This window comes from Barbus barbus (assembly GCF_936440315.1).
Source record: "Barbus barbus genome assembly, chromosome: 25".
In the NCBI taxonomy this organism is placed as follows: domain Eukaryota; kingdom Metazoa; phylum Chordata; class Actinopteri; order Cypriniformes; family Cyprinidae; genus Barbus; species Barbus barbus.
The window spans coordinates 10,320,702-10,334,310 of NC_136753.1; the positions used below are offsets into that span (position 1 = coordinate 10,320,702).

At 36.0% G+C, this 13,609-nt stretch overlaps 1 long non-coding RNA gene across 1 annotated transcript in view; it reads left to right on the top strand.

Moving 5' to 3' along the window:
* The window catches only part of LOC306844465, a 68,658-nt gene extending 55,756 nt beyond the window's left edge, over positions 1 to 12,902 (top strand). The window contains exons 2-4 of the long non-coding RNA XR_013781918.1: positions 65 to 138; positions 539 to 856; positions 11,867 to 12,902. This is a non-coding gene — a long non-coding RNA (uncharacterized lncRNA). The remainder of the gene's footprint in view (positions 1 to 64; positions 139 to 538; positions 857 to 11,866) is intronic.
* The last annotated feature ends 707 nt before the right edge of the window (positions 12,903 to 13,609 follow it).

Sequence of the window (13,609 nt, forward strand, 5' to 3'; positions counted from 1 at the left end):
GATTTATACTTGAGTAATATAGTGTTTCTTATTGTAGTCTTTAATATATATATTTTTTTCCAAGCTACTCAAGCTGAAATATCTTCAAGATGCAATTTCCTGTTCTTCTCTTCATCTCATCTGTTTCAGCAGTAGTTGGTGAGTTATTCGTCTTATTGCTGAGTTATTCCTCCTCATCATAGTTGGATATGTAGTAGTTTGCAAGGCCTAAAGCTTAAAAAAATCACCAAAGACCCTAATTCTGCCAGTATTAGCTTGTTACTATGGTATTCCAGTCATGCATTTTATTTAGGTGTAAAATTAATGCAAATATTTGCATGTGTTTTTGTTTATTAACTGTGTTAAAATAAACTTTCACATTGGCATTATATTTTGTATGAATCATTACCCAGGAAAGTTAATGATTAACTCCCAGGTGTCTTTTATCTTATTTTCTTTTATTATATTCAGTGTGGCCATGGACAAAATAAAATTAGGCATTTAAAGAGGATATTGCAGATTTTTTATCCATCTGAATTACTGTCTTTCTTTTACACAGGCATGATGAGTGTACAAGTTACCAAACCTGTGGTTTCCTACTGCCACCAGGCTATCACTCTGCACTGCAATGTTTCTCTATTCGATGGAAAGGACCGTGAATTCCAGGTTACTCATCTGAGCTGGATTAAAGAATCAAATAAAACAATATGCTCAGAAAGCAAGACAGTAATGAAAGATTCCATCCACTGCCAATACATTCCAAACAAACAGCTGGTACTAACTATTTACCACCCAAAATCAGATGACATTGGACGCTATATCTGCAAACTCCGATCCTCCCATGGACATACAAGTGCTAATACCAATGTGACATTGGGTATGTAGTCTGAAATTGTATTATTGAGAGTGGAGAATAAACAAGAATAAACGGTAACACTTTATAATAACGTCCAGTTATAAGTCATTTATAAGTGATTAGTTAATGATTAACTAATCATTTACAAAACATTCATAAGCGATTAATAAGTGATATGCTAACAATTTGTGTATGTTTTGTTAATTCATTTAAAAGTCATTTACAAGTAATTAGCTAATGATGAACTAATCATTTACAAAACATAACTATACATTCACAAATGATTAAGTAATATGCTAACGATTTATAAATCTGTCATAAGTTATCTTTATAAATAGCATCATGAAATAATTAAACGCATCCTTAATGGTTAATAGTTACTAGTTAATATATTATTAATCACTTATAAATCATTGAAATGTCAACATTGTACTATTATCTCAATAAACATTATAAATCATTTACAAAGCTTTCTGCATCCCCTAATCTAAAGTGTAAACTACTCATCAGTTGTAAATGTTTTACAAACCTTCCAGGTTACAGGTTGTTTGTGAATATATATATATATATATATATATATATTTACGCACACACGACTGGAAACCATAAAGTTTGTAAAACATTTACAACTGATGATTAGTTTACACTTTAGATTAGGGGATGCAGAAAGCTTTGTAAATGATTTATAATGTTTATTGAGATAATAGTACAATGTTGACATTTCAATGATTTATAAGTGATTAATAATATATTAACTAGTAACTATTAACCATTAAGGATCTGTTTGATTATTTCATGATGCTATATTTAAAGATAACTTATGACAGATTTATAAATTGTTAGCATATACTTAATCATTTGTGAATGTATAGTTATGTTTTGTAAATGATTAGTTCATCATCATCTAATCACTTGTAAATGACTTTTAAATGAATTAACAAAACATACACAAATTGTTAGCATATCACTTATTAATCGCTTATGAATGTTTTGTAAACGATTAGTTAATCATTAACTAATCACTTATAAATTACTTATAACTGGACGTTATTATAAAGTGTTACCGAATAAACTTATATAGGAAATGTACATTATAAATAAAACGTACAACCCAACTGGAATGTAAAAGGAGTTGTCACTATAAACAGTAATCTAATGAAACTTGATTTCCCACTGTTAAAATTTCATAGTAAAAATACAGCTAAAATATAGCTTAGCCTTTGATGCACAAGCTATGAAAACCCCTTCTAATGCACAACATGGGTCTAAAATGACCCCTGCTCATTTCTTATGTTACTTCATACTTCTCTGGATATTTTTTTGTTTTATCTTTTGAAATTAGTTTATTTCCGCATTTAATATTCCCTGATCTATAAGTTCCATGATCCGCAAATATTCAAAATCTTTTTACAGTGACCATAAATTAATATTTTATTTTTTCCCTAGGTTTTTTGTTACTACATCAAGTTTACACACATGGGTCAAAAATGACCAATCTGTGCAAGCATGATAAAAGAAAAGAATAAAGACATTTTGTTAAAATAATTATTTTTAGCAGTTATTTAGACCAACACATTTAACTTGAAATATGTTTATTTGCCACTTTGTCACATATAACATGCACATATCACTGATAACCAATAACACTGAAATTGAACTGTCTATAGCGCAACTGTAGTGAATTGTAGTGAATGTGACCGAACAGATGAAAATAAAACTAACAAAATAAAATCACACAGGTACAGCACCACCTCAAATTGCCATCTATGTGCTTACATGTCTCACAAATGACAACTACAGGTTTGTGCTCCTTGCAAACAGGCCTGACACTGGGAACACCGGATCCTGCACCTCTTCCTCTTCGATTGGCCCTTCTGTCTGATATATACCTGTGGCTGGGTGGTGGTTGTGTTTTGTTTTTATCCCGCATCTTCCCATTACCTCTGTAATATGGTTTTGTAGATGGGGTGTGCCCTCCAAGCATCTCTTCATATGTGGCATGACAAGCTCTTTGACCAGCTCCTTGATGAATAACCATCATGCATTGGTAACACCACCCATGTAATCAGGGTGTTGCGCAGTAAAGTTGGTGTAGGCCAGGGGTGGCCAACGTCTGTTCTGGAGAGCCACAGTCCTGCAGAGTTTTGCTCCAACCTTGATAAAAACGCACCTGCCTGTAGCTTTCTAGTAACCCTTAGACACTGATAAGCTTGTTCAGATGGGTTTCATTAGGGTTGGAGCAGGACTGTGGCTGTCCAGGACCAACACTGGCCAACCCTGGTGTAGACAATGAGGGTGTCAACTAGGGTTGTGCAATTAATCGCATCCGGTTTTACTGATGAGATGCACATGACAATCGCATGCAATTAATTGCACAGCCCTAGTGTCAACATCCAGCACATTGCACCATAGCACCATAGGCCACCTGCGTGGTGCCATGCTTTCTCAGCTTACATGAGTAGATGCAAACTATTTTTACTCAATCTATTGGACTGAGTCTGAGTTTCCTCTTCAGAGGACTCATCAGGCAAGTCTTCAATGTCATCAAATGGGCCTTCTTCATCTAGGAGAGCTGGATTTACACCCACAACCCCAGACTGCCCCTGTGGCACCTAGTCTAGGTAATCAGCATCAGATATTTCAGACTCTGAATCAGGACTAAGAATTGCTTCATCTTCCTCATCATGCAGCATCTCCACAAACATTTCAGCCATGAATCTAGAATGCCTGGGATCAGCCATACTAACACTCTAGATAAAGTGCACAACAAGCAGTTGATCATGTATATACTGATTATCCATCGTCGCTGCCAGACAGAAACCTTGTATGTCCAAAACCATTACTTTTCAGGAACACTGACAGACATAAAGGGTGACCAATAGTATTGATTTATGACAAAAAATAAAAAAATAAAAAAAATAAAAATGATGAAATGTGGAGATACAAGGTTTCCACCTGACAGCAATGATATATACTTGTATATAATAACGTATTATTTTGACTTTTTATTTTGTTGACCTAGCTAACATTAGCTAGCTAAAACAGAATATGTCAGCAACAAGCTAGCTAATAGTACTTGACATGTGTCTCACTAGTAATAGATTTCAAGGTCAAGGTAACCTTAGCCTAACATTCATATATTATATTCAGTTATCTTTCACAATATATCAAATATTTTCTGTGGTAACAAATTATAATATAAGAGTAAATGCATCAATTATACAAAAGCAGCCATGTTGAGTTGTGAAATGTGGGGCAGGTGAATAACTTTCTGCCGTAAATATGTTCCTAGTTGAAAAAAAAAAAAAAGCAAATATCAAAGGTTTCTATATGGGCCATTTTGACCCATGTGTGTAAAATTGATGTAGAAATACAAAAACAGTATTTGTTATTTGCATTTACATGTATGGTTAGTCAATTAGCAGACACTTTTATCCAAAGCGACTATGGAAGCAATCAAAATCAACAAAAGAGCAATGATATGCAAGTGCTATAACAAGTCTCAGTTAGCTTAACGCAGTACATGTAGCAAGGTATTTTTTTATATATTAAATAAACAGAAAACAGATAGAATAGAATATATATATATATATATGTATATATATATTCTAGAATATATATATATATATATAAGAAAACAAGCAGTAAATGAATAGAGTGCAAATCTAAAAGGGACAAGTTTTTTTTTTAAGAATAGAATTATGTAGCAAATTAGCTCAAAAGGGAATTTTATATAAAACATTACAATTAATTATGATTAATTACAATTATTTATATTGGCTGACAGTAATAACTGTAGCAGAATTAAATTGCCATCAACTGATCTGTTCGTCCAGCGAACATTCAGTGTAAGTTCATATCAACTCTAAGAAAGGATATTTCCTTGGCCACAGAAAATTATTTCCTATTAATGCACTAGAGCATGTAGCGAGGGTCAAAATCGTAAAGAGACATTACTTTGCAAGACAGAACCAGAAACCCATGTAATTTGTGCACACAACTTTTATTAACTTAACACTAACGCAAACTAGTCTAACAAACAAACAAACATACAATCATTCATACTTGGGGAAAGGGCAAATGAGAGTTGATGGATGAAACCATCAGGAAACCAGAAAATGAAGCTATGAAAAGAGTCAGTTAACCACCTGAATAAAACCATCAGCGCTGTTTATAATGGGGTCTATAATTTGTACTAAACCTCTGTTTCGTCTAGGTAAATGTACGATACTTGCATTGCCTTTGGTCATTGAACGAGTGTCCGGATGCAGTCTCAGATGAAAGATCTGGTGGTTTGAAGGTTTGGTGGTGTTGGAGTTCTTCAAGTTCTTCCAGGTGATGAACTCCAAAAGATGTTATTCTGGCTTGGTGGTAATTGGGAGTTTCTTCCCAGGTAGAAAGGGAAAAAGAGCTAAGAAAGAGATCTGCTGAGATCCGAGGATCCTTGGTTGAATGGAAAGTCAAGGCCGCAAGGCCTAGCGGAAAACTTAAGGGTTGCTGAGGAGCTCACATCCTTCTCATCCTCTTAGAATCTAACAGAACCACAGACTGGAGGGGCGTCACTGATGTGAGAGCTTTATCTGCTATAGAGGTCACACCTCTGGGGTGTCAAAGAGCCAATGGTGTCTTGAACTTTTGGAGGGAAAGTTTTACGACTCTTTGTCTCTGAACATGGTAATTTGCATAGGTAATTCACCTGGCGTTAATGCACAAACTACTAAAGATTCTTAGGACACTAATATGTTGCATAGGTATCAACGTGTAATATTCACTCTCAATTAGATCATCCGAAGACGAATTGATAGAGACCAAACATGGTATGAGTAAGGTGATCTTAACTAGTGATCTATCGTAAGCATGCATAAAACAGTATACAATACACAAGAACATATACAAGAACAGTAATAATATACACAATGACCTGAAGATATGTGTGTTCATTCAAAGAAAGGTTTTCCCATGAATTAATTAGAGAAGAGTCCATTTTTATGGCATAATGTCTTTACTATAGGAAAAAGGTAGTGAGAGTTGCTCACGAACCAAGAACTGAGCCTGCATTCCCTTGAGCAATAAGACTAGTGTTATCAGATCGGTTGCCATGGAACCAGAGGCCTGTTCTGCCTTTCCTAGGTGTCAGATGCATTTCGGGGCAAGGGTCCACAGACCCTCATAGTTGGCCCTTTGGTTGGGTTAGGGGGCATAAGAGATTATTTGTTGAATATAACAAATAGTTGTGTGTTTGATCGGTCCAAAAGCTACAATTATAATAGAGAGTGCTAGAGTTAGATGGTCAAATAAAGATGTGTGTTTTTAGCCGATTCTTGAAGATGGCTAAGGACTCAGCTGCTCGGATGAGTTGGGCAGGTCATTCCAAGTCCGTGAAAGGGATTTTGTGCCTCTTTGGGATGGCACGATAAAGCAACGTTCACTTGCAGAACGCAAGTTTCTAGAGGGCACGTAAGTTTGAAGTAATGAATTTAGGTAAAGGGGTACAGAGCCAGAGGTGGTTTTGTAAGCAAACATCAATGCCTTGAATTTTATGCGAGCAGCTATTGGTAGCAGTGCAAATTGATAAACAGAGGTGTGACATGCATTCCTTTTGGCTCATTAAAAATTAATCTGGATTAACTGTAAAGGTTTGAAAGTTGTGAAGCATATTCGGAAAGATAGGGCCTGATCTTCTTGATGTTGAATAAAGCAAATCTGCAGGACCAGGCAGTTTTAGCAATGTGATCTGAGAAAGTCAGTTGATCATCAATCATAACTCCAAGGTTTCTGGCTGTTTTTGAAGGAGTTATGGTTGATGTGCCTAACTGGATGGTGAAATTGTAATGAAATGATGGGTTTGATGGAACCATCTGTCTCTTGGCAGTTCTGTCTCTTGGCAAGGTTGATTTGAAGGTGATGGTCATTCATCCAGCAAGAAATGTCTGTTAGACAAGCTGAGATGCAAGCAGCTATCGTCGGATCATGAGGATGGAATTAGAGGTAGAGTTGATTGTCATCAGCATAGCAGTGGCATGAAAAGTCATGTTTCTGAATGACAGAACCTAATGATGCCATGTAGACAGAGAAGAGAAGTGGTCCAAGAACTGAGCCCTGAGGCACCCCAGTAGTTAGATGTTGCAACTTGGACACCTCACCTCTGCAAGATACCTTGAAGGATCTATCTGAGAGGTAAGACTAAAACCACTGGAGTGTGGTTCCTAATATGCCCTTTGCCAATAGGGTTGACTGGAGGATCTGGTGGTTAACTATGTCAAAAGCAGCGGATAGATCCAGCAAGATAAATATAGAAGATTTGGAATCCGCTCTTGACAGTCTTAGGGCTTCAACAACTGAGAGCAATGCAGTCTCGGTTGAATGTCCACTTCTGAAACCAGAATGGATGCTGTCGAGGAGGTTGCTCTGTGTGAGAAAGGCAGAGACTTTCGTTCAAGTGTTTTTGCAATGAAAGGAAGAAGGGAAATCTGTCTGTAGTTCTCTAAAAGAGATGGGTTAAGGGTGGGTTTCTTAAGTAGTGGGGTTATACGAGCCTGTCTAAATGCTAAGGGAAAAACACCAGTGTGAAGGGATGTGTTAAAGGGGTCACCGGATGCCCATTTTCCACAAGTTGATATGATTCTTTAGGGTCTTAATGAAAAGTCTGTAACATAGTTTGCTTAAAAAGTAAATCACTCGCATATGCGACTAAATCTTCACTCTGGGCAACTAAATGATGACTAATATCTCAGATATTCTCAGATTTTACTTGCCAGTGTGTGAGTTGGAGTCTAAGTATATAAGTTTAGCACAGATATATTTTAACTCGCCGAACACTATGACTGAGTGCTTCAGAGCTTCACTCTCAGTCAAGCAATCTGTGCTATTTTTTGTAAAAAAAAATTCAGTTCATCTGAATGGATGCGCAGCACACCTGTGTTTGATGTACCGTAAACTCTAGTGTGAAGGCGCATGTCTCGTCATCGCACAAGGAAAGAAAGAAAGAGTGAGAGAGTCTTATGTAACATGCAGAATTGATGCGCTACATGTAAACTATATTCTGTATCTCAAAATAACAGCGTTCCTTTTGGAATTCTTCAGCTTTTAAGAACTGCCCGATTTTCCGGTAGTGGGCGGAACTAATGCGCAAACAACAATCTCATTGGCTGGCGCTCACATATTATCGTCACTGTTTGATTTCAGCAAATCAGTTCGAGTGAACGCAGACAACCTGATTCATGAATATTATTATCATCATTATTATTATATTATCAGTATAATTGTTAGTTTTTTCCCCTTTTTTTATTTTTTACAGAAACACTGAATGACCAAAAAAGCACCACCACCAGTCCTAAGTTCAGTTAAAATGACTAATATGCATCCATACATGGTTACCAAGTTAATTCTAATTACTAAAGTTCTATCATTAAATAATAGGTCTACTTGATTATCATATTATAATGCTTGAATGACTGATGTTAAGAGTATACTTTCAGATATTTAAAAAGCTATATATATATATATATATATATATATATATATATTAGGGCCGGGACTCGATTAAAAAAATTAATCTAATTAATTAGAGGCTTTGTAATTAATTAATCGAAATTAATCGCATTTTAATCGCATATAAATATTTGACCTGAGAACAGTGAGAAGTAAGTTTTTTTATATGGATTTTTAAATTTCCCATCCACAGGGCCAACCAAAGCGGTCTCATCAGCTTCTTTGTCCATGTTCACTGTGGTTTGTTTTTGGCTGTTTCTCAATATGCGTTCTTCAGCGATCTTGCGTCCTTGTGTTCTCGTTCTACGTCATCATTAACCGTCGAAGTTCAGTTCCAATTCTCAAGTACGCAAGTACAGAGGATGCATGAAAGTGCCCGGATATGTTCTTGAAACTGAGGATGCATCGAGTGCAGACTTGAGAGAATCGAGCCGTTAGAAATCCCAGAAAACGCTGTGGGCGGCCGTGTACGGAAGCCTGTAAGCTTTAAACTCACTCTTGCAAATACTTAACGGCTCTTCAAGTTGAAAGTAAACATTTATCGTTTTGTTTTGGTTAATTTTAATAAAGTTATAATACCCGGAGAAAGTCTGCATTTTTATTGGCATATTAAAATGAATCTTAACAGTAAAACATATAACCCTAACGCTCTAAAATAAAACAATACAATTATATGAAAGTAATATCTATAATAGTATGAAATGTTTTAATAAGTTATGACATTTTGTAATATTTATTGTTCATTGGCCGTTTCTTATGCTGAGACTATGCGGTCAGTTAAGCAGGAATGCAGTACATCTCAGTTCTCATAAGTGTGCGTTCTGTGTTCTCGCGTCCTTCCGAGTTCGTTCTTCCAAGGAAGCTTGGCAAGACCGGTCTCCACGAGAACGCAAGTCCGTTCTTTGCGCTAGTTGGTGCTCCAGTATAATCGGTCCGCCGAAACTCATCCAGTGAGAAACGTTCCGCGGTGCAAAAATAAGTGCGATTAAAATGCGTTAAAAAAATTTAACGCGTTATTTTTGTGTAATTAATTAATCTAAATTAACGCGTTAAAGTCCCGGCCCTAATATATATATATATATATATATATATTTACAGTGGTGTGAAAAAGTGTTGGCCCCCTTCCTGATTTTTTTTTTTTTAAATGTTTGTCACATTTTAATATTTCAGATCATCAAACAAATTAAAATATTAATAAAAAATAACACAACATGCAGTTTTTGAATGAAGTTTTTTATTATGAAGGGAAAACAAAATCCAAACCCACATGGCCCTGTGTGAAAAAGTGCTTGCCCCCTAAACCTAATAACTGGTTGGGCCACCCTTAGCAGCAACAACTGCAATCAAGCGTTTGTGATAACTTACAATGAGTCTGTTACAGCGCTGTGGAGGAATTTTGGCCCAATCATTTTGGCAGAATTGTTGTAATTCAACCACATTGGAGGGTTTTCGAGCATGAGCCGCCTTTTTAAGGTCATGCCACAGCATCTCAATAGGATTCAGGTCAGGACTTTGACTAGGCCACTCCAAAGTCTTCATTTTGTTTTTCTTCAGCCATTCAGAGGTGGATTTGCTAGTGTGTTTTGGATCATTGTCCTGCTGCAAAACCCAAGTTCGCTTCAGCTTGAGGTCACGAACAGATGGCCGGACATTGTCCTTTCAGGATTTTTTGGTAGACAGCTGAATTCATGGTTCCATTTATCACAGCAAGTCTTCCAGGTCCTGAAGCAGCAAAACAGCCCCAGACCATCACACAACCACCACCATGTTTTACTGTTGGTATGATGTTCTGTTACTTTTACTTTTAAGATGCTGTGTTACTTTTACGCCAGATGTAATGGGACAGTTCAACTTTTGTCTGGTCAGTCCACAGAGTATTTTCCCAAAACTCTTGGGGATCATCAAGATTTTTTCTGGCAAAACTGAGATGAGCCTTTATGTTCTTTTTTCTCAGCAGCGGTTTTCGTCTTGGAACTCTGCCATGTGGGCCATTTTTGCCCAGTCTCTTTCTTATGGTGGAGTCATGAACACTGACCTTAACTGAGGCAAGTGAGGAATGAAGTTCTTTAGATGTTGTTGTGGTGTCTTTTGTGACCTCTTGGATGAGTCGTTGCTGTGCTCTTGGGGTAATTTTGGTCGGCCAGCCACTCCTGGGAAGGTTCACTACTGTTCCATGTTTTCGCCATTTGTGGATAATGGCTCTCACTGTGGTTCGCTGGAGTCCCAAAGCTTTAGAAATGGCTTTATAACCTTTTCCAGACTGATAGATCTCAATTACATTCTTTCTCATTTGATCCTGAATTTCTTTGGATCTTAACATGATGTGTAGCTTTTGAGGTTCTTTGGTCTACTTCACTTTGTCAGGCAGGTCCTATTTAAGTGATTTCTTGATTGCGAACAGGTGTGGCAGTAATCAGGCCTGGGTGTGGCTAGAGAAACTGAACTCAGGTGTGATAAACCACAGTTATGTTTTAACAGGGGAAAACTCTTCATTTAAAAACTGCATGTTGTGTTTTCTTGTGTTATCTTTGATTAATATTTACATTTGTTTGATGATCTGAAACGTTAAAGTGTGACAAACATGCAATAAAATAAATAATCAGGAAGGGGGCCAACACTTTTTCACACCACTGTGTGTGTATATATATATATATATATATATATATATATATATATATATAATATTTTTAATGTTTGTGAAATGGTGCATATGCATATATATATATATACACACACACACACACACACACACACACACACATATATAGTATATTAGTCTGGCGAGTAAACAGAAAAAAATGACTAGCCAAAGGCGATTCAGTAGCCAAGGTGTCCATAGAGGGTTGATAGGAAATGAATATGGGTCATTTTAGACCAATGTGTGTAAAATTGATATAGAAACTGTGTTTGTTTATAAAGTAAGGAAGGAAAAATAAACAAAATGATGTGTGGAAGTCAAAAACAACATTTAAAGACTATCTTGAATAAAAAATAATAGAAAAACATTTATTTCAGAGATTCAGCAAATAAACACTCATCCATAACTGAAATAACATAGGGAATGAATACGGACCATTTTAGACCCATCTTGTGCATTAGAGGGGTAGTGACACAAAAACGATTTTTATTCAAAAAGAAAGAATAAAAATAAGGATTTGTGATGATCAAAAACAAGTTAACTGAGAAATTCCTGGAACTCTGAATGATGAAATTAATTAACTTTCAAAGATATAGAAAAAATAAACTTAGTTGGGTCACTTTAGACCCATGTTGTGAATCAAAGGGTTAAAATAATAATTAATACACAATTGGGGTCCTGGTGATAAGATAGCCAATACAACAGTGCATTTGAGGACAGATAATTCCTTCATCATGAAATTAGAATTCTTTTATTCACTAAATTTTTTAATTTAATTAGTTTGTTTGTTTGAGGTTAAGGGCAAATTTAGCAAACTCCATTTACCTTGTTTAAAGGCTTAATTAAGCATTTTAGCTTCTCAGAATAACATCTATCATAGCCTCTCTTTCTTCTTCCTGCAGAGTGTCCTCAGAAAGTTGTCCAGATAAATGAAGATGGAACAAACAGCACTGGTTTCGGCAGTGACAGTTGCACTGGTCTCATCTTCTGTTTGTTTCTCCTTTGGAATCTCATTCAGCAATAATGGAAACAATTGTAGCAATAACTCCAAAAAGCTAATTTTGAACTTTAATTCAAATGATCAAATACATTAACACACCACTCAAACTTACACATCAAAGATACCTATTCCATGCCGAAGACTTGGCCTGCTTAGTCACAGTGAGGTAATCAGGAGGAAGAAGGATACACAGGCCTATTATTTCTACACACCAAAAGAACTAACAGTAAAATTAAAATGTCTGGAAAACCAACCTTTGTGCTGTTCCTGGGTACAAATAGCACCTGTCCTGTGTGTTTATGATGACTACTATGGTGAGAAAAAAAAGTGCTGATATCAACACATTTACAATGTAATTTTAACTTGTAGTCATTATGGACACTGTGTGAACATTATTACACAAATTATGCATGTTAATTGGCAAAATGGTGTGGTCAAGTACTGTATTTATGTATGTGTGTGCTCTTTATTAGCAATTTAGTGCGTTAATTATTACATAAAAATAAGATCTCCCTGTGGCAATGTCTGACAAATTGAAAATATCAAGACAAGACAGAATTTTACTTGTAAGACCGGGCCATGCAAAAAAACCCAATAAAACTCAGTAATCTGGAGAGAAGATCTCAAAGAAAGACCAAAGAACACCACCTTGCCCAAATGTCTCTCCTTGCTGTATGACCTTTCCAACCAACCAGATTGAAAATTTTGAAGAATGTTGTGCTGCTGAGGGGGTGTGTCCTCCTCAGGGTCTCTGGTGAGAATGTTTTCCCATCCCAGGGCCAGGCGTGACTCCTCAGGTCAGATCCTGACTAATCTTTCATGTTTTTACAACTAATTTGAAGATCTCTTTGTTCTGGTCTGGGAATATAAATGTAACCCTGTTACTAGAAAAATATATATATTTTTTTTTGGTGTGTGAATAAAGACATGTATTTTGTAATATGTGTTGTTTCTTTAAGAGACTCACTAAACAGGGAGTTTAGTTGTAATGCACTTGGTTGAACATGTGCTTAACAGCATGTTTGTGTGTTACTGTTATCACCATAGACATATAGACGTATCATATAGACATATAGACATTCGACCGCTCCAGGCACGTAGATGCGGCCACCATCTTGGAATGGTGTTTTTGACGTCATTCACCATACTGTAAATGGGTCATTCCTGTTATACAGTGACTTTTATGTCTCTATGATTTACTTACTCATATTTTCTCTAAAATAGTCAGTCACATATTTATAAGAAATAGCTTAAATTATACATAATAGGTCTACTTTATCACTTAAACAGAGATAATAGACATTAAAAATATTATTTAGTTTTTTTAAACACCTTTTTATTGATACAGGCATTCTGTTTTATCATGTCCTCAGTGCAAAGTAGTCAAGTCAAGTCACCTTTATTTATATAGCGCTTTTAACAATACGGATTGTGTCAAAGCACTTATCAGTATCAAATTGAAGGATAGAGTGTCAGTAATGTATAATGATACGATTAAACACTCAATTTTCAGTTAAAAGCATTTCATTATCGAATTCAGTGATGTCATTGTCTAGCTCAGTTTAGTTTAAATAGTATTTGTGAAATCAAATTGATGATAATCGTTAGAAATCAAGTGTCCCCAACTGAGCAAGCCAGAGGCGAC